The sequence below is a fragment of the Rattus norvegicus genome, chromosome 7 (assembly GCF_036323735.1).
Source record: "Rattus norvegicus strain BN/NHsdMcwi chromosome 7, GRCr8, whole genome shotgun sequence".
NCBI lineage: Eukaryota > Metazoa > Chordata > Mammalia > Rodentia > Muridae > Rattus > Rattus norvegicus.
Window position 1 is genome coordinate 101,280,627 of NC_086025.1, and position 23,364 is coordinate 101,303,990.

The 23,364-nt window shown below is 37.6% G+C and overlaps 1 pseudogene; it reads left to right on the forward strand.

The window, feature by feature from the left end:
• Positions 1-21,072: 21,072 nt before the first annotated feature.
• On the forward strand, positions 21,073-21,666 carry Hypk-ps1 (huntingtin interacting protein K, pseudogene 1; annotated as a pseudogene).
• The last annotated feature ends 1,698 nt before the right edge of the window (positions 21,667-23,364 follow it).

Here is a 23,364-nt window from a genome sequence, read left to right on the forward strand (position 1 = left end):
TTTCATTTCTGTCAAATTTCAGATTATAACATCTATTGTGGTATAACTTTCTACTCCATCTCTACTCTGCTTTTACTATGCTATGTCTTAAGGCAGGGTTAGTCTAACATAGTAGTTTATACATACATACATATATACATAATCTTTAGATTGTGTGAAATGATGTGCTTCTCTCTAAATTAATTGTGAGAATTCTTTAACACATTTCTCAGATTTATAATAAATAAAAAGATACAAGTGGTAAGTGAAACATTGAGGGTTTTTTCAGTTCAGTAATAATTTTAGGTAGTGTGGAATATCTTTATTTTTGTTTTGAAGTATTTTGACATATCCTTTTATGGGTCTTGATCGCATTAATTATCACCCACCAAAATTTAGAAAAAAAATAAAGCAACAATTTTTATTTAAATTGTTAGTGTTTGTGTTCCTTAGAAGGTAGGGGAGAGGGGTTGGGGATTTAGCTCAGTGGTAGAGCGCTTGCCTAGCAAGCTCAAGGCCCTGGGTTCGGTCCCCAGCTCCAAAAAAAAAGAAAAAAGAAAAAAAAAGAAGGTAGGGGAGAGGTCTTTGATTACATAGATTTGAAGCCTTACAACTCTGATCCTAGAATACAGATATTGTCTTCATCCAGACAGTGGTGCACAGGATTACGTGAATTCTTAGTTGTGGTTTACCATTCAAAAGCAGTAGTACATAAGCTTTAGACTTGGAGTTGAGATTCAAATACCAATTTGCACTTGATAACTGTACCTTTCTCTTTTCTGTAAAAGGGAGATAAAAGCAAATCATCTAGAAGCTTGTCATATAGCATAAAACCAAGTTCAAGTCTCATCCTAAGCCATTTCTGTGACCTTGAACAATTTCCTTAATATTTTTTGTCTATTCCTACATCAATAAAATAGGAGATAAGACTTTGTAGTAATGAATTCCTTCTTATAAATCAGGCTAAATGATTAAAATTTGCAATTGTTCCTCTTAATATACATTCAAAATTTAGAGGGAATTTTACTGCCCTGTTCCGGAGAAAGGAGAGAATAGAAGAGACCATACACAGACGAGGTGTTTAGTTTCACATCTATTAAAGAAGGCAACCTTTTTGGAAAACACACTTCGTGGGTTTTTTCTCTTATTCCAGCCACCTAACATCACAGTCCAATTCTGCTCTGCTGCGCAGGCAATATTCTGCTTCATTTGACCCAGTCACGTCTTCAATCTTGTTAAACTACAGAGCACAACAAAACCAACTTCAAGAAAGGTTAACTGAGGCCTTCAGATTGATTGAAAGTGCTTGTCAAGGGTGCTGTCCCTCACCATGTACAATGGGTTTTCATTAGAATTTTGTTGTCTGCTGTGGCATAGTTGGAAACATTCACATGATGGATTAATCAATTTCTGAGCTAATGCATTCACATGTGGTAATGACTTGCTCAAATGCCTCTCTGGCTGGCTGAATGGGCTTAAAGGAATTAAGTAGGACCACGAAGGAACCAAACTTTCAATTAAGAAAGAAAGTTGCAAAGTGTTCTTTTCTAACCTAGGAAATGAACCAAGCCTGATAATTTCCTTTTATTTCCCCATGACATATTACAAGGTTAAAAAAAAAGCTAAACCTATAAAAAATATAACATCATTTACATCTTCAATTTGTAGTGCTATAGGATGCATCATTAAGTATAAATGGGCCGCAATAAAAACACATTAATTAGTATAGAAAAAAGGAAAAAGCAAAATTTCAGGTTCATTTCAGTTCTCAGAAAGAAAGGTATATATTTATATATTTATGCATAACTAGAAATCACTAACTCATTTTTCTGTGACGAATGCAACAAGAAGATAAGGAGAAAGAACTAAGTAGAGTGATCATTTCCATAAACCATGACTCCACCTCAGGCATGGGCTGCCCTTCTCCCGGTTATTATACTCATAAAGTACCTATAAAAATGACTCCATGTAGTTCCACATTTACTGTCTGTCATTGTCCCATGGATCAAGTTGGGTTTACAAGGCAGGAGATTATTTTCTTCCCATTTCACTTGCTATCCTTTTCTGATGTCTTCTGGATTCTAGTACTGATCAGCCTCTGGACACATTTTACAGCCGAGGTACAATGACAAGTTTGTGACTGACCTGGCAAGTTGTAGAGGTCACAATGCAGCCTGAACCTCATCCTGAGCCACTGTCACACTCAGTTTATAGTCCAGAGTCTCGTGATTAACTAGGCTTCAGCTGAACGAAGAGCAGTTTTCAGAGAAGGTGACCTATAGAAGACATTTCGCTTGCAATTGTTATTGTCTAGCCACCAAACAGTTTGCAAATCAAGCTTTTTGATGGTGGATGTGAAAAGTATTAGGCTCGAAAAGTGTGTATATAGGCTCATGTAGGTATTGAAAACAAAACACAATTGCTGAGTTAAAAAATTTAAAATTCTTGACTTCCCCTTCTTTGAAGATTATGAAGAGCTTCTTTTTTCATAGCAAGAGGAAGGGATTTGGCTAAGTCAAATTCTAAAGGGAAGGGAATTTGAAGAGGACTGCGCCTTTTAAGAGAGTCCTTCCCCAGGGCAAAACTTTATTTGGGAGTGCATAAACCACTGTTGTTTATATCCTTCGGGGTGACTGATGGCCTAATACCTGCTGGGTCCGGGTGTTCGACCTCTTCCCCCACCTATTCACATGTGAGAAGTCAGAGGCCAGGCTGCAGTGAACTGTGGGAGATAGCTGCCCCCAGTAAAGGGATATACTGATACTTGGGCCAAGTCCTAACATCCCTGATCCAAATTAAACATTGTCTTTCCCTATGAGCAGGCTAAATTTTTTAAACGGGTAAAGCACTTTAGATTGTGAGATGTCAAGACAATGTAGTCTCGATTTTGACCCATATTGCCATCATTTGAAGTCTTGACTGGGACCATGGGGCCCACTTTCAGTATGACTCATGCTCATGCTTGACAAATCGTTGGCAGGAAATGAATGCTAGATGTTGGCAGGGAGCTTCAGATCCTCTCTCCATGAGGCTCCTTGAGAGTCCTCACAGCATGTCAGCAAGCATCTGACAGATTATGTAACCCAAAACAGTACAAGGGAGAGGTTGCTTTGACTTTGTGTTCTGCCCTTGCAGTTACTGCCTCTTTTGTCATAGCTCTATTCAAGAGATGTAGATAAGATGGTGATACTTACTGAAGGGACTGGTGGCCATGACCAGGTTCAGATGATATTGGAACAGAAAGGAGCCATGCATGCACAGAAGTAAGTTTTATGGCTCACAATGGATTAGAGCCAAGAGATTAGGATTAAGGATATGGATGAGGTATAGATGATGGAGACTTTGTGTGGCAGACTCATTTAAAACCGAGAACACTAACTAGACGTACTCAACTCTACACAGAGTTGAAATGTATCTCAAATAAGCAACTCCTGCAGAATAGAGTTTAAAAGTTAATGCTGTGGTCAGCAGATTGACAAAATATGACCGTATTCCGACAATAACTAGCCTAATAGCTGGTGTCAACTGAATTGAATTTATAATCTACGTGAAGATAAAGGATAAAAGACATTATGATAATGAAAAGGCAATAAAATCCTGGTTCCCAAATCCAACACAGCCAGCAGCACTATCTTTGGGGGAAAATATGGCATGCAGATCAGCAAATCTAGTGAAATGTACCCCCAGGAAGATCATGAACCCATGTTTGTGTAAAGGAAGAAAGGGGTAAAAATTTGAGAAAGATTTTGTGCAAAAAAAATGTGGCTCCTGCAAAGAGCTTGTTTTTACCATTTTAAGCTCAGGCAGCTGATCTGTGATTCTTTCCAAACATGGGTCAGTATTTCTGCATCTCATCCAGTTTTATCTTTAAGTGCAGAGTCACATGGGCTTTGTCCCCCAGCGTTCACGCTGAGAAACAAATCTCATTTTGCATTGCAGCATAATTTATTCCTCATTAGTCTAAGCTATGACTTGCTCACGATTACATTCAATTGCAGTGTTTACAGATTCATTTTCATAATATTTCCTCTGGGCTTATTATTTCCATTTGTAAAAATGAACTAAATCTTCTAAGTCAGAGTAAGCCAAGATCATTTGCAAGGGGCCATTGCTCTTCCTCACACTTGGACAAGAGCTTCTCCACAGCAGACAGAGGATGCTCCATTTAAGAGAACTTGAGTTTCAGGCCCTTGTGCAGTATCTTATTTTTATCAAGTTTTGTTTCCTGTTTTGCCATGGTTGTCTGTGACATTGTGTAAATGATGGTGTGGTCAGCTATGCCAGCATTTCAGTGAAACAAGCATTCTTCAGGTATAGCACTTTCACTTTATGGATGGATGTGTTCAGGTCCTTTCAATGCCTCTTTGCCAGGATACTGGAAATTCCTAAAATCATCTTCACCGTAGCCAGGAGAAATCACCACGCAAATATCAACACAATTTATAAAACTCTTATATATGGAGTCTTTGGGCTACACAATATTTTATCAACCACTCTATCCCTCTATTGAATCGATTCAGCTGTGCACTGTCTTCAGTTACACACACATTTATTCAATAACATGCTTTGAGAGCATGTTACATGTTAGGTTTCTGGTTAGGATTTGGGTGTACAATGATGCTACTCTCCAGTTCTTGAGAGTCCTATCATTGTTGCCTCTGTTTAGCATCCTGAAATCTCATTTACTGGGACAAAAGATTAGTAGAATGTATTTATTATATTAATATCATGTCTTCAAGGTTTTCTTCACAGCCATTTTGGAGAAGCCATGTGAATTCCTCTGTTATAGGACATGAAGGTATTCCTTATATTGATGGGTCAAAAAGGACCAGGAAATTGCTTATAAACTTGGATCACAACCAACCCTAATAGTCTTAAATATTCTTTCTCAAGTTCTTTACCTTACTATAATCTTTTATTAATTGGGTTTTCTTTTTACTGTACTATGTAATCTTTTATTAATTAGGATTTTTTCAGTCTCAAAGAACAAAAAGCTTATCTGAAATTGACTTGTCTATACAGGGAAATGCACTGTGTTTTGTGACTGGTATAGCCCAGATCCCATCTGACTTCAGATACACTTGCAGAGGGGCAAACAATGCATAAGGCTGTGGGTTTTCTCTTTGTATCTTGATACTACTTATACGCTGACCCTATTTTCCTAAAGCACTTGAAAGTCACTTGTTGGAGCATTACAAGGTCTTGGGCTGTATATTGGCTAGTTTTATATCAATGTGACACAAGCTAGAGACAACTTAGAAGACAGAATGTCAACCAAGAAAATGCTACTCCCACCCGCGTGGCCTATGGGAAAGACTGTAGTGTATTTTCTTGATTGATGTGGGAGGAACTGACTCACTGTAGGCAGTGCCACGCTTTGGCTGGTGGTACTGTATGCTGTAAGAAAGTAGGTTGACCATCTAGGGGGATGAATTACTAAGCAGCACTCCTCTATGGTTTCTTGTTTCAATCTGCCTGCAGATTCCTGCCTTTAGTCTCTGCTCTGACCTTCTTGGGTGATGGACTAGAAGGAAAAAGATGAAACAAACCCTTTGTTCCCCAAGTTGCTTTGGTCACGGTGCTTTATCACAGCAATAGTAACTCTTACTAAGATAGGCTGCCTCTGTTTACATCTAAGTCCAGCTTGGAAATAATCTTTCACAGTATATCTACTTAAAGCTGCACAGCTCATCTAATTTTACCAGACTCGAATTCTTGAGACACTTACTGTCGCCTGATGACTGGCTTTCATATCCTCCTGTAGGATTGGACAAGAACCTCTTCCAAGACCACACAGCACAGTTATGTGCATGGATGGGAATAGGGCCATGTTCACTTAACAACTGGGTCAATGCCTCTGAGCATGGGAAGAGATGCCGGGAAGGCCGTCTGTTTCTAAAGAAACATTTATTCAATTTTACCATATTAAATATTCCCTTTCAAAATGCAAAACAACGAAGGAACTTGCAGGTTGCTTCTGGATAATTGTCTTTAAGTAAGACCTGGTTTTGACTGAGTAACACTAGTGTGTTAACATTCTGAGGAAACAGGAAAAAGTCTACACACCCTAAGTAGGACACTAGCAAACAATCAAAGGAATGATTCCACCCATGTCCTGCTATTGCACTGATAGGTCTGTGGAAATGTGGGTACAAGGTTAATTACAGTACGATGGGTGATTCCACAGTAGCTGCATCACTGATAAATCCCACCCTGGTGTGGGTAATTACCTCTTAAAAATGCATGATCAATTCCCACTTCATTAGTCTTTTACTTCCCATATACTGTAGCACCACTTGAAACTGTGGCAGGCAAGCATAAGAAATAGCTTTGTGATCTGGGACTGCACTTGGTTTGAGCTATACACACTTCCTTCTTCTAACGATGTTCTTAGGAAGCCATGCCCCTCACCTGCATGCACTATGTACACATAGAACATACTGAACAACCCAGGAACTGCCCCTCACATTGAGCAGCATGTCCTTTTCACTCCAAACTGTGGAATAAGCTTATTGTGCCCTGATAGCCAACATTTACTCCTCTTTAATGGACTGTTTCTATCCAGATATATTCCTGGATATATCTGGTTATGGAATGAAGGGTCCCATTCAGCCTAAAATAATATCAGGTGCATGAAACTGTATCCTCTGGGTGAATTTTTTATCACTTAATCCCTATGTATACCTCATTGGGCTTTTCATGTTGGGTTTTACTTCCTAAATGAAGCTGATTATTACAGCAGGAACAGACTGAGTTAGGAGCTAAAAGCTGAATGTTTGACATTTTGTCCTCCAATGTCATGCCATGTTTGGCATGCTTATAGTTAAAATTGGGTGCATTATTTTAATAAGAGCCATGTAAAGTAGAGAAAAGCCTACTTAGCCCAAATCTGTGATTCAAAACAGAGAACCCTGTAAGCTATGTCCTTAAGTAGCCAGCCCCTCCCTCACTTTAGACTTCATAAAAAAATGATCAAAGCAATGACCTGGGGCCCTTGAATACTTTCTCACCCAGTTGGCCTGCTGTCTTTCTTGTCAAATGTCTTATCTATGCTATTACTTTGCTTCCGAGTTAAGTTTCCTTGCCATTTTGTAATCAGAGTGTGACTTTGGCCAATTCCAAGGAGCTGGAAACTATAACGCAGGCACTGACGACTGGTTGCACAATCGTATGTATCCAGGATGACATACAGCTAGTTGAGAGGGCAGACAGATGTGCACAGGAGGGAAGGGATTGCTAGAGTAAGAGGTGAGAGACTCAAATTACATTCTCCATGCCTCTTCTATGAGGAAATGTCAGCCCACTTGACCTAATGAAGGTGTGTTGAGCATGTATAGTCACAGCTTTTCCAATTAAGATGGTAATGGACACGTTGTACCCACAGAAAAAACTGAACAACAGGCACATATGGCATGAGGTGGGAAGAAAAACAAAAGAAACCTGTCACGACATCTTAGAAGACCTGGAGCATTCAACCCAAGGGAGTCTTTAGTGCACTACATGGAGGTTGAAAGGGATAATATTGCGTCATTCATCTGAAGGCTCTTAGATCAAAATAACAACAAATCTATTGTATAGGACTTGGGAGGTTAGCAAAATACTGGAAAATAACTGCCCGGCGAAGGAACAAGAAACCTTGGTTAATGTTGTAGAATATCACTGTATCTGCTTAAGTTTCATCAGATAATATGTCAAGAAGGATGTAGACAAAGAGTGTGCTAGTAATGCTCTCTGATGCATATATACACTAATGTTTAAAGAGCTGTTACATTTAGCACGGAAAAAACTGGCAACTAATGGGAAATTATTTTGAGTATAGATTACCTGTTCAAAAGAAGATAAAGAAGTTGTTTCAGAAGGGTACACAGGGAATGGAGTAGGGATAAGAAAGCTGGACATTAGAATTTTGGTCAGGATAAGAAAGAAAAGAATAAAGAGGAGAATACTGTAGAGGATGGAATCCCCTGTGTATTTTCCAATTCCTTTTTAATATAGTTTGTTGGTTTTTTGCTCCTTATTTTGAGTAGTCATTAGAACAAAAGGCATGGAAGTGATTGTCAATTGTCCTACCTCTTCTCTGAGTGATCTGTTAAAAGTCATAATGAGTTTCCTTTCATGTTTGTGTTTATGTCACCTCAGTACATCACAGATAATGTTTAACTCAAGACCACCTTCCTGGAACTGGGCTCACAGCTCTTTTTGTAAAGCCCTTGTATAGCATGCATGAAGCCTTGAGGTCAAGTCCCTAGACTGCTTCAACCTGCTGCAGTGGTGTGTGTACTCCTGTAACCCCACACTTTGACGATAAGGCAAGAAGATCAGTTCAATATCATACTAGGCTCTATTGTGAGTTCAAGGTCAGCCTGGAATACAGGAGATGCCGTCTACTAGGGAAGAAGGGGATTGGGGAAAAACATGAGATCAAAGTACATTACTCATATGTATCAAGTTGTTATAATGAATCCCATTCTTTTGTACAATTAATATATACCAATAAGTAATTACAATAATAAAATCAAAGAGCATCTTGCTATTACTTAAAACCTTTTATTCCTAAAAGTTTCCTTTTTCCTATAAGTCAATCCAGAGCTACTCCTTTGTTTAATGATAAAGACCTGCACTCATCGTTCCTTAAAGGTAAAAGCCATACATTGAATATGCCTAAAATTTAACATATAAGTTCCTGTTAATGCTATTTGAAGGAGGTACTTGGGGAAAATAATTATCAAGAGACAGGGTCAAATAGATACCCCCATCTTGATAAAATTAGTGTTTTTAAGGAACTTGAAAAGAGATTCAAGATAGCTTTTTTGCTTTGTCTTAATATATAGTGACCTTTACCTTGCTATAATACAGCAAACAAGCTGTCATCAGATACAAAGACTTCTATATCATGAGCCAAAAAGACTTCTTTATATGTATTTGTCTATCTACCTATCTATCTATCTATCTATCTATCTATCTATCTATCTATCTATCTATCTATCCATCCATTCATCCTTCCATCTATCTATTTATCTGTCTATCTATCTATTGACCTATCATCTATGATAGAAATCACCTTGTCTCATTTATTTTAGTCTTAGCTGAAGAAAACCATTCTCAGATTTTGACAGGAACCTCTTTTCAGCATAACTGAGATTCATTTCTTGTTTCAATAACACTCAAACTGTCATGGTCATCACATGCTGGGCCCTTCAGTAAGCTTCTCTATAATATTTACATAGTACTTGCAGACATGTGACTGGTGGGCTGTTCTCATCTATAACTCATTTATGTGAAAGTAATATTACATATCACCACTGAGTCAGATAGATTAAATTTGGAAATTCCTCTAATTTCTGAGATGGGATTCAATCTTTCAAAAATTAATTCACAATACCGTATGAAGTAATGGATTTTACTATAGCATTTTCATACATATATGGCATTATAATTCACTCTTATTCATTCTACCAATCCAACTGACTACTCAATTTCATGGATGTCTCTTGATGCCCACTATACTATCATAAATAACCCCTTTCTGATTTCAGAGTCACATGTGTTCCATTACACTCATTCCTTCTTCCCCCAGCTCTTTCCTCTCAGCCCTCTTTCTACCCTGCCATGCACACACATTATAAAACACATACACACATAGTATTCCATTGTGTAAACGAACCACATTTGATGTATCTACTCCTCAGTTGAGGGGCATCTGGGTTGTTTCCAGTTTCAGGCTATTATAAATAAAACTGCTATGAACATAGTAGAACATGTGTCCTTATGGTATAGTGGAGCATCTTTTAGGTGTATGCCTAGGAGTGATATAGATGTGTCTTCAGGTAGAATTGTTTCCAATTTTCTGGGAAATGTAGATTGATTTTCAGAGTGGTTGCACAAGTTTGCAATTCCACCAGCCATTGAGGAGTGTTTCCCTTGCTCCACATCCTCTCCAGCACATGCTGTCTCTTGAGTTTTTTTATCTTAGCCATTCTGATGGGGGTAAGATGGAATGTCAGGGTTGTTCGATTTGCATATCTTCTCTTTTAACTGCAGGACTTCAGTGTCCTATTTCCAGAGACTGCAGTGTTCTTCCTTCTCATAAATTATTACCAGAGTCATATCACCCCATGGTTTTTAGAAAACATCATAGGTCTTTCGTATTGCTACCACCAGCACAGGTGATTTCAGATCTTCTTAATAAAGGCAAATTTCTTTATCCTTTTTATTAAACTAATTACGGCTTGACTTCAAGTTAAGTTCTTATAAAACTTGCTTGGTATACTTGAAGCGTTAGGACTGTTTTGTTTACCTACATTGTTTATATAACCAGAAAAAGAAAAGAAAACATGTGAAGAAAATCAAGATATGGAAATCTATTCCCTTTTATTTGTTATCTTCTATAATTCTGCAGTGAAAAAATTGATTTCATGCCAGGACATGAAATATTTTTACGTTTGGGCAAAAATTCATCCACATATATAGTAGCAACACATCTTATAAAGAAAGGAGATGAAGCCAATGGTTCCATGCTGCTTTCTAAGCTCCCTCTAAGTCGCAGCCCATTGTTTACTATGCTGTCCCTGAGAATTGAGACTCCTCTATTTTACTAACTGCTTGGCCTTTACATAAAATTATTTTGGATGACTATTTTTTGTTCATTTTGAGTTCCCTATTGGATAATGACATCTGCAAGTAACATCTTCAACCTTAAAAGAATGGACTGAGACCACCAGAGGCAGTAGATATATGGAAGGACATCAGAGCAAAAGAGACAGAAAATTTTCATTGGTTTTGTGATGTGTGTGTGTGTGTGTGTGTGTGTGTGTGTGTGTGTGTGTGTGTCTCACATTTACTGAGTGTTCATAAGCACAATGTTAGCCATTTTATATAAAAGTTCCCACATTACTTACTTTTATGTTGACAAAATACTATAAACAAAATCAACATATGGAAGAGTCATTTTTGGATATTTATCCCTATCATCATATTAGCAGAAATTTTTGTATACTATATAAAAACAGAAAACCCCAGGGCTCTCTTCTCAACTTGGAGGCTTAGTTAGGTAGAGTCTGGTCCTGAGGATATCTTTTGTATTATAATGCAGAGCAGGAGAAGAGAAACCTGGCACTAGTACCCTTACTAATTACAGCCTCTTTCTAACATGTCTTAGAGGAATTTTAAGCTTCCCACTGCTCATTTCCTCCCCAAGAGACCTGTTTTACATTTCTTTCTGCCCTACTCATTCTTTGTAATCGTAGACCTGCATAACAGTGATCAGTAGTAACCATGCCACTGACTTATCATGATGTCTTAATATTAGTCCGTTACTTTTTAATTTAGCCTCATACATACGCTCAGGGCATGGGTAGAAAACATTTAGAGCCTTTAATGGTCACTAACCAACCTGTTAATAGAATCTTCATTCTGTTCTAAACCTCATTAGCTCTACTTCCAAGGCCACATTACTCTCAGCACCATTGTTTTCCAGGCTCCTACTAGAACAACCTACTAATGTTCTGCCTGCAGCATCCAACACTTTTCTAGTCCTAAGTTCCAAGGTCTTACACCCCACCCCACACACAAAAAAAAAACCTCAACACGGAAATGATCTTCACAGCAACAATTCTACTTTTGGTACCAATTTCTGTGTTAGTTACTTCTTTGTCTCTCTCATAAAATATGGGGACCAAAAGAAATTTAAGAGTTTAGCATATGGTTCCCTAGATGTCTAAATGGCAGTCAAGGCATTTTGAAAGAAACATAAAGCTGAGAGGTATATCTCTACCACACATAGGAACCAGTTCAATCAGGGAGTAGAATGGGGTCATAAACCCTTACAGCCTGCCCGCAATCATGCACTATCTCATCCTGTCTGCAACTTTTCAAGGTTCTATAACTTCCTTGAACACTATCATCAACTAGGAATCAAGTGTGCAAATATATGAACCAATGTGGGGACACTTTTCATTCAAACCACTATAGTTCCTACCTTCGTAATCTCATAAGGGATAACTTATATTGGCACATATGATGGGGAAGATTTACCCAAGATCAGTCAGCAAAGTTAAGACAGGACTCAAACCCCAACTGTTTGGATCCAAAAGCCATGCTCTTTATTACATAACTGTGCCTCTAAACTGATGGTACTCAATGTATGGGTCATGACCCCTTTGGTGGGCCAATGACACTTTTACTGGAGGTGCCTAAGACCACCATCAGAAAAGACAGATATTTATGTTATAATTCATAACAGTAGCAAAATTACAGTCACGAAATAGCAACAAAAATAATGTTATGATTGGGGGTGACCATAACCTGAGGAACTGTATTAAAGGGTTGCAGCATTAGGAAGTTTGAAAAGCACTGATCTACACTACATACTGTTTGGTCATGGAGTGAACTTCTTTCCTTCTGGTTTATTTGAAATAAGATATTCCTTTCATTTCCCTTTTCATGGCTATAATTCCAACTTGGAAAATACCCTAGTCTTAACAGCATTGTTATGTGTACAGCAGCCGAAGGCACCATGTTAGAAAATTACATGTTCTGGCAAGAAGATGCCCAACAAATCATTTTTAGATCCAATCTATCAAAAGCTTTGCATGTTAACAGATCAAAGGGAAGCCCACAGAACACCATGGAGGAGCCACTCCTGTGATAGAAAAACTCCTTGCATCTCTGTTTCTGCCCTAGTATTTTAAGCCATTGATTACTTTACAGGATATATTTCTTTGTTCCCAGAGGGATTAAAAAAAATCTGTGCCAAAAGAGAAAAGAAAGGGAGACAGACTGTCCTGGTTCCCTTCAGTTATGAGTTTGCTAGCACAGAGTTGCAGAAATATCCCCTGCTTCTAGGAACTGGAATCCCCGGAGGAGGGAGCTTCTAATGGATAAGGAATTCCACTGTGCAGACTCAGCCTTCCCTCCACAGCCCTGTTCTTTCCTTCCTTCCATTTAGCTTCTATATTTACCTTAGCTAACTAGCGTGCTTCATTTACATTATAATGTATGTGCCTGTGGCTCTTCAAAGCTTGTTTTTTTTTTGTTTTTTTCTTTTCTTTTTTTTTTTTATTAACTTGAGTATTTCTTATATATATTTCGAGTGTTATTCCTTTTCCCGGTTCTCCCCTCCCCCCTCCCCTTCTTTATGGGTGTTCCCCTCCCCATCCTCCCCCCCCCTTGTCACCCTCCCCACAACAATCTAGTTCACTAGGGGTTCAGTTTCTTCAAAGCTTGTTAGAGAGAGGGGAGAGACTAGTTTCAGAGGCTACTCATCCCCTCTCCCACCCTGCAGAATTGCCAGTCTGTCTTGAATGCTTAAGTCTGAATCACAATTAAAATGGCCTATGCATGATCACCTAACTATCATACATTCTTCAGTTGTACCCATCAGAAGAAGAATCCCCTCACATTCACATACCTGACCATGACCTTCCTCACACATGCCTACTCTCTGCTTTCTCAGCCCTGGTACCTTGTATCACTGTATTATACTATGAAAATGACATTTGCAGTATCTTACATATCATGTCACAATACTAAGTCCTCTAAATTATGATGATTATTTGCCTATATTAGATTACATTTTTCTCTATTGTTCTGTTTCATTTATATGTTTGCAAACTTTAAAAATACAGTTTTTACTAACTGCTTCATATTCTTCTTTTGTTGTGGAAAAAACGGTCTCTCAAAGCACTTTTCCTTTAGATGACTGTCAGTTTCACCTGCAGGAAAGACTCACCCCCCCCCACTCCCCGCTCACCCAGCCTTCTGATGTCTCTGGTTTTCCTGGATGCATTAAGGTTCAGCTTCAACATTGGTATCGTGTAAGTCATTTTTGGGCTTGCACGCTAATTTAGATGCAAAACATTTTCTTTTCGTTCTCTGATATTGGAAACAGAGCAATGAAATGTGCAGATGTTCGATGACAATTCTACTAAGACCCCCAACTTAGTAGGGAATAATTTTGACATCAGGGTTGGGAAGATATTGCTTCATTTCCTTCAGATTTTATCTGACTATCCAGTTTCATCCTGTTCTTAATATTGCCTATAAAAAATTTTTCTCTCTTCTTTTTGAAATTCTATAACCATTCTAACTTCAGGGTTGCTACATTCTTTTCCAATTGCATCACAACAAATCACCATAAAGTTGAAGTTTAAAACCACACCCATTTAATTTTTTTATTTTTTTTTCAGAATTGTACAGGTCAGGGCTTGATCAGTGTAGATACAGGGGTCCCTGCTCAAAGAATCCCAAGGCTAACCCCAAATTCAGTCTGGGTCGTCTATTGTGGGTGTAGCATTTTCTGTCGCTAGCTACCAGCAAATGCTGCCCACATCCTGTGACATCAAGTCAGGAGAAATCTATGGTCTTTCATAAGACTCCATTCTGTCATCCTTCACTGAAACCAGCCCAGAAAATGTCTTAGTTTTAAAACACTCATGTGTTTAGGTCCAACCCACAGGAATAATAACTATATTTTACAGTTAACCTTGGCAGAACATAATCACAGGAGTTATATCCAGTATAACAAGATGCACCATTATACAGGAGTTTGTCAGGTCATGGGCTCCTCCCAGAGTCTTTCCTGCAGGAATGCTGAGATATTAGGGTGTTGTGCCTTTAGATGTAAGCACCCTGTGTGCACAAAGACATACTCGTGTGCCCACCATCATTGTTCAAGCTTTACGCACGCTCTCTCATTTTGAGAATTGAGGTTATGCAAACTTCAATTCTTCTGAATCTCACTGATTCTTTTCCTATTACACTATTTCTTGTTCTTTCAATACTTTTACATTATTCCTTCTATTTTCTATATTTTCTTTCTTGCTATTACTCAATTTGTCTTTTTGTTTTATATTCTAGAAAAGCTACTTAGCATTAACTTCCAGTTTTATTATGCCTTATTTATTTGTGTAATTATAGTTCTAATTTCTAAGACTTTATGGTATTATCTAGATTCTTTATGAGAATGAATTTTCATGTATAAGGTTTTTCTAGTCACTCTAGTAACTACTTTTTGTTATCTCTCCTCTCTAAAATTATTTAACTTAGTTAGTACTCGTCTCTGTCTTTGGCATGGATGACTTCTCAAATATATTGGAATCCTTGGCAATTTCTACTGATTGCACTTCATATTCTAGTTATATATAATTAGTACAAAAGAATGAGGTGTCACTCCAACAGATCAATTGAACAATATTTCCATAACATTGGTTCTCAAAAAGAATGGGACAGGGCATAGTATCTAATTGCTCAATGAAACTTATTATTCTTTTATTGACTGAGAAAAACATATCCCCTGCCAGGTACCTCTGAAACATCAAAGGCTCTGCATTTTGATATCAGCAAAGTTCTCCCTTCATAGCATCAAAATTGATGTTGTGGTCTCTTGAAATGAATAGTTATTAAAATTTTAACACTAGATAGCATCAAAATAAAAAGTAAGAAAACTCTGTTGGGAGATCAAGGTAATCCTGAGAACTCTTAAGTGCTGGGGTGGTGTCGCATCTATTTCAAATTGTTGGCTTAAAAGTGAAAACCAAGCACTAAATAAGAAGTCCTTGTTAAGTTTCTTTCAGTTGAATTAGTAATACATTTTTCAAATCAAATGAGAAAGTTAGCAATAATACCATTAGTCTTAGAAACATCGGGAAGTTCTTTATCAATATGCCCTCTATGCATGAAGCTATTTTATTTATAATTTTAACAAAGTTTATTATTTCGTGACTATCTACCTTTTATTCTCATAGAGAAACTGAATTTCAGGGAAGACAAACCAGAAAACTAATAGAGGTTACAGAATAATGTCAATCACAGGATAAATATTTCCATAAAGCCTAAATCTTCGGGGTCTTTTTTTAAATAGATGAACTTAATATTCAAGTAGAAAGGTATAAATAAATAATGCTCAGTGTACATGGAGACTTAGGGCTCCATATGCCTGAATAAATTCTCAACTTTGCAGCTTAGCAGTTGGATCGAGCTGCATAATAAGTGCTGCCTTCTCGAGGATCCAGATTTGCCATAAAACCTCATTAGGTCATTACAAAAAATTGATAAAACACACATAGATGATGGGTGGAAAATGACTCGCACATGAAAATAACTCAATGAGTGAAGCCTTTTGTAGGTCACATACAATAATCCTCACTACTATTTTATCTATAAAAATATTAAAACATTTCATTTTTTAAAAAGGGATGGAGAGATGGCTCAGTCATTCAGAGCACTGAGAGCTCTTCCAGAGGTCGTGAGTTCAATTCCCAGCAACCACCTGGTGGCTCACAACCACCTGGAATGGGATCCGATGGCCTCCTCTGGCGTGTCTGAAGAAGCTACAGTGGACTCATATACATAAAATAAATCCTTAAGAATAGTCAAACATGTTGTACATTGTCTAATAAAATCTGTCCTTTATTATATTCATTTATTGTACTTTCTACCCTTGAGGTAATAGACAATGATAAAGTGGAAGATGGTTATAGAGATCTGGCAATTTACAGACTGTATTATTTATTCAAATTATTTTAAATTTATTTCACATGACTCAATGCGTTTTGCATTTTGTTAAAAGTTAAACATGCCACGCATGAACTGGAAGTAGCTAATATATGTAAACATTCATGCTTGCTTTAGTTATAAGCATGCACTTTATGATTGCCTACATTTGCGGAAGAGTGGGCATTTTTTTCTATAAGTTTAGTGAACCAAGAAACTTCTTAGAGTTAATGATACAGTGGTAATTGAACTGCTTTATAAAGGGCATTCCAGGCTTCCCTGAAGCATTAGTGAAGTCCGGAGGTTAGGCAAGCATTAAAACATCAAGATTTCCGCCTTATCTATTTTGTCTTAGTGCCCAACATGAAGACTAGAACTATATTATGTAAAAATATTATACAACACGTAGTTAGGACTTAATTTAGTAGCATTGAGTTTTCTTTGCAGCAAAAGAAGCTAAAGAGACTGGAAAAAAGCTAATAAAATATAGACTGCATTTTCCTTTTAATGAAGGGCTACAGGATTTTCTAAGCTCAACAATCCAGCTGATATTTTATTAAGTGACTTAGCAAAAGCATAGAGAACTGAAGTCATGTGCCACATGATACCCTCAGCCAAGAGATATGCTGGTGAATAATTAGTGAACCTCCATCCTTGATCTCACTCTCAGAGTTTAACAAGGAGAAGAAGAATAAACAGACAAAACCCAAATTACTTAAAGTGATTAGCTACTTATTATAAAATGAGCATCTGTTACAAAAGTAAAAATTCTGAAGCTTAAACATCATCCTAAAGTAAAGCTAGCAAGAAGGTGGAGTAGAAAAAGCACTAAGGATCTTTCTCTGCCGTTAAGCTATAGCAGCAGAAGCAGAAGCAGAATATGTATATTCGAAACTCTTCTGAACCTATAGAGTCCATTGTAGACAGCGAACTTCCCTAGCAAGTCGTGGGTGGTAAATTGGGATCAGTTTCATTCAACCTTAGTTATTAGGGTAGCAGACACCCACCTTCCCATTTACAGCTCTTAGGAAGCAGTTATGTGATTGTGATGTGCCACGCTAGGAGTGATTTGCACACATCTTGCAGGACCTAGGATTGGGGAAAAGGGATTCTATTCTATAAAGATCATGTATCAGTTATCCCCTCCCTATTGTTGCATTATGTTCTTAAAGGGTTTTCAAGTGTAGTCAATCATTTTCATAAGCCCATCTCTTCAGTTGAAGCAACTTAGAGTTGTGGGGCTAGAATCCAGCATCCTTTCTCCTTCACTTTTCATTCTTTTTTTAAGCCGATTTTTAAAGTTGAGAGCATTAAAAAACAACCACAGAATTTAGAAATATACCATACGTGGTTAAGAAGGCATAGACTTACAAAAGAAGAAGGACTTAAATCTGCATTTCAAGCTATATCTCTCTCATTCAGATAGGCTCAAAGCAACCAAATGCAAAGAAGCAGAAACTTGGGTCTACAGAACAATAAGGAAAATATTAAGTCTTCAGCAGAAAAAAGTAAAAGAAAAATCACAAGGCATAAGGCATACAAATAAACAAGAAAACACAATCTACTGAAAGAAAAGTGAATTCGTCAAATAAAGCAAATGCACCTAATAAAGGTCATTGCCCTGTCACCTTCAAATCAGCTGTCACAAAACTGACCAAACACCTGACAATAAGCATAAAATAGTCAAATAAACAATATATGAACAAAGTGGCACTATCAATGATGAAAGTTAAAAGGAAATGTAGAATAAATAGGTCTGTACTTGAAGAATACATAACTAATATGAAATTTCACTAGAGGGATTTGAAGGAAAATTTGAAAATTGGAAGAAAGTCAATAGATTTGAAGATTATATAAATAAAATAATAAAATCTGAGAACAATAAAGATAAGCAAACATCTTAAATTTGTGGGACATCAAACTGCAATGCGCAGATCATGGGAATATAAGAAAAAAGGGGCAGACATTATTACATAAAATAGTGACTCAAAAATTTCAGATTTGGTAAAAGCCATGAACATACATATGTAATCAGTTTACTTCAAGCAGGAAAAGCTTGAAGAAGCCACAACAAAGCACATGATGATCAAGGTCTTTAAAAGTATTCTTCAGAGGAGCAGAAGAGAATTGATTTGTTATATACTGTGGATCCCACTAAGGCTAGCAGTGAATTTCTCAAGAGAAAATTTGGATGCCAGAAAGTAAGGGGTTAATATGCTAAAATTCCTGAAATTCATAGAACTGTCAACCATGAATCTTATTCCCATGACGCTGTCTGCTAAAAATGAACATTTTGGTGTGTGTGTTCTCTTTGGTCCTTTTTCAACCAGCCTATTCTTAGCAAAATCATATTGAGTTTTAACTGTAATTATTGACCCAAAAGTCAGATATGAGAGTGTAATTCCTGACAAAGCTCCAACTACCTAATGAGCATGAGGGCTCTCAATACCCTTCTGTAAAGGTAAAGTGTTGACTGTTCATAAGATGGGGAGGGCCACCTGTTAATTTCTGATCATTTGAAAGGGGAGATTCTCAGTCACATATCCAATGTCCCTCTCTCATTTTTAGAAGCCAAGATGTTCCTGCTCATAGCCTTGTTCTTTCTAGATCTTTGTGACATAACTGCAAGGGTTTCAGCTTGCTCCTAAGTTTTGAATCATTCTGTTCCTGAGAGATGGGTGAACTACCAAAGAGCGCTTTGCTTTCTCATTTAACGTCTAACTCTATTACAAATTCTTACAACCTCGTCAATTTGCTATAGGGCACCAATCTAACTGATTAGTCATTTATTAACCTACTATTTTCATGTTTCATCTTGTATTCCCTACAGATCTATGAGATCCCTGAGTAATTATCTGAAAAGGCATGAGGTTTTTTTCTAGTTGCTTCTGATGAACTCTTCAGTAATTTGCTTTCCACTATTATTACAGACTATCTGCATTCTAAATTTAATTATTTGATCACCTTTTATTTTTAATTTGAGGATTTCACACAAGAATATTCTGTATTTGTGTCTTATCCACAGTTATTCTCCCATTGTGTCCCTCAAACTACCCACCTCAAATTCAAATTGATTATATCTTCTCAGATACCTAGTAAGGTACACACACACACACACACACACACACACACACACACACACACACTCACACACACACACACACACATATATATACATACACAGTCATTTATATATGCACACACAAATATATGCACACTCATATAAAATATGAGCATGTGTATGCACTCATATGCACCCGTGCATACACCACACACAAACACAGAGAGTGCAATTAGTGTAGTCCTTATTTGCATGTATTAAAGGATGACCACTCAGGATTAGGAACTTGTCTCTGAATAAAAAGAGAAAAGAAAAATGATTCGCGCTCAATTGTCATTGACTATAGGCCTTCATCCAGAGGTGGTGACTCGTAAAATTGTCATCCATCCATGTTGGCCTACTGACTAGTGTAGAATTTACAAGTCATATGCAGGCAGCCGTACAGTTGACAGTTCATGGGAATAACATCCCTGTCCTGCCCAGAAGAAATGATCATGCCACAGCCACTGCCCTTGCCAACTACATAGAGCCTGTTCATTGTATCTTCTACAGTGCTTCCAGAGCCTTAGGTATAGCTTGTGTCACAGATGTCCCAGGTGGATCTGATCACCCTGTGGTCACTTATTCTCTGCATTTTGTCTAGCTGTAGATCTCTCTCCCAGTCTCTATCTGCTTCATAAAGCTTCTTTGACAAGATGTGAAAGTTTCACTTGTTTATGGATACAAGGATGGGTATTTATACGTCATTTCCTAGACAGGTGGAGTGATACAGTCCTCAAGTGCCAAACCATCCCTGATATCTCCAAATACTCTCAATAACATTTTTTATTAATTTCAACTCTGAAGTAGCATAAGCTGAACTGAGTTGAATATGGAGGAAATACATAGACAGAAAGTTCTATTGTAAGTAATAGTGAAGAAAAAGAATTGTTAATTCATTTCAGGCTGTGATGTGCTACTGATATCTATGGGATAAAAGAAGGAGAGAAAAGGTGATTCTCAGAGCTCATTATATTTGTGACTCACATTAAGTGGGTGGAAATTTCTCAAGCAGAAGATGTCTTTTATAGATTTCACTATTAGGAGTATTCTCTTTCTAATCTTGTGATAGTCAGGCTACCGTCAAACCTTATAGGAAATTCTTTAGAGATCTGAAAAGAGTATTTCTTTGTATGTCACACTGATTTGAAAATACATCTTGACAGTGAAAACAGGATAACTGAAAGATACATGAAAATGATAAACAGTGTATTGAATAGCTCATTACTAATGGGGAGAACTGGAATGTTATTCAATGCTATTGCAACTGGAAGGAAACATTCACCCTGCTCACTGGCAGTTCTGGAAATGTACAGCAGACATCTCTAGGAAATCCTATTAGTTTACAGAGGTTGCTATAATTTCCAAAGAAGAAAAGTCTGCTCCATGTAGGATTTAGGCTCTGATAGTTGTTATGCCATATTATTAGATCCTTGATTGATTAAGTTTCTTGTAACTAGATGCTATTGTATGCATCTGAGTTAGATTCAGTTTGGATATGGTTTTGTTGTTTGTTTGTTAGCTGGATAAATATATCAGTTTAACAGAACTGAGAGCCCCCAGACAGATTTATGATTCCATGTGAATTCTATATTTCAAATGATGCCATAACAAATCAGTATAGAAAGGGTGATAAATCTATTTCTGACATTGGAATAACTGTATTTAAGGGAAGGAAATATAGGAGATCGAAATGGCGACCGAGGGAGAAGTGAAACTGAAGTTAGAGTCTGAGATCAGCGGCCCTGAGCAGCCTCCTGCGAAGCCAAGGAAACATGACAGTGGTGTTGCTGACCTAGAGCGGGTTACTGACTAAGCGGAGGAGGAAAGAGACCCAGAGTTTGAATCTTGAGATGGCTATGTCCATCACTGGAGACAGACAGTCCAGGGAGCAAAAGGCCAAACAGGAGTGGGAGAAGGAACTGGTGAAGATCACTATCAAGAAGGAAGATCTGGAGTTGATAATGACAGAAATGGAGATCTCTCGAGCAGCAGCAGAAAGGAGCTTGAGGGAACACATGGACAATGTGGTGGAGGGTCTTCTCACCCTAACCAACTGAAAAAGTGTGTATTAGACATTCTGGACTGATTTACAGAAATAAAGTGCTCTGTTTTGCTGTGGGTTTTTTTTCAGTTTTATCTCAGATCAAATGCATTATATAGCCTATTTTATTGTCAGTTTCTATATTGGACCTTGATGAAACTCTATGAACAATCAGTATAAAGAAGTATCTAATGTTCAAAAGAAAGGGGGGGGATATTACTTCACCCAGTACCTAATGAATCAGCTCAACTGGAATTATAACAAAAAAGAAAAGGGATATAGGGAAAATTTAGCAGTGGTCAGCCTTTCTGAAAAATTCAGAATATGTAGTATTATCTGGAGCAAAGTTAAATGTTAAGTTTGAGGCTAGGAAAATCCTCTTGATGGATCCTAACAGAGGGACGTGAAGATACAGATGGCTATTGTTAACCTTTGCTATGAAAGGTGCCTGCATATGGCAATAAAGCGAATCAACATGCCGTTAACAGCAATTTTCAGAAGAGAAATTACAAATGGTGCAAGAAGCAGATGGAGATCTTATCAGTCTCCCTTCACATCTCCATTACAATTAGAAAATTGCTATCACATGGGCAAATATTTTTGAAAGGATGGGTAATATTAAGAGGTAAAGTGACCAAGCAGAAACATAGGTACTTTCATCATTTTGATGGAAGTGTAAATCTGTAAAGCCTCTATGACAGGCATAGTAATTAAAGTAAAAGGGGTTGAGGATTTAGCTCAGTGGTAGAGCGCTTGCCTAGCAAGTGCAAGGCCCTGGGTTCGGTCCCCAGCTCCGAAAAAAAGAAAAAAAAAAAAGCGCTCATAAACTTTTTAAGCAAAAGGGATGATGCCACCACCACCACATCACCACACATCACAAAGACTCGTGAGAAACAATGGGGTTTGTCTGATGTACAAGATATCTTGGCTAAACTGAGGCTCAAGCTCTGTTTTTACCAGTGCTTACCATGTAAAGTAAATGCTAAAAGAAAGGTAATTACTTTTTGGGGTATGCAATTAGTATACTATATGGTAGGCTTTCAGAGACAGTAAAGAGTAAGGTAGCCAGGACAGGAAACAGACTGTAAAAGCAGTTTATGGGTAAAACTAGTGAATTAAGAAGCATGTAAGCCGCAACAATCCTCAACTGTCTTGTTATAAATTGGCTTCCATGCGGAAGTGCTGCAGCAGGCAGCTGATTTGATAAGCCTCTTTGCTTTGATGCTCCCGTTATGCACAAGAGAGATTTAAAAAAAAATGGAGGAGGGAACCTGAAAACCATCATGGTAGAAAGTCATTTTTAAGGCAAAGAAAGAATGATGTATTTGGGTTCGTGGTTTCAGAGCTGTCTGGCTCTGAAACTGACTGGCTCTGACTCTGTTACTTTTAGGTCTGTGGAAGACAGAAACACTTTCTAAGATGGACTTGGCAGAGAAGATAAGTTCATCTCACACAGCCAGGAAGCAATGCCATTGGACCAAGGCCAGAATATATTCTTCAAAGGTTTGCATTCAGCAACTTAACTACCATAATTAAGCCTTTGCCACCTATAGTTCTATGACCTTCCAACAGTGTAGTCTGTCTTTCAATTTTTCAGTAATTTAAATTGTTTTCTATTACTGATTATGACATAGGCTTTGTGGTTAGATCCAGAAATTTCTCTATTGCTTAAGAATTTTCTGAGATTGAAATGTTTCATCTTGTAGGGAGGCTCCCTAAGTAGACATGTAAACAGCTTGGAATGGCTTCA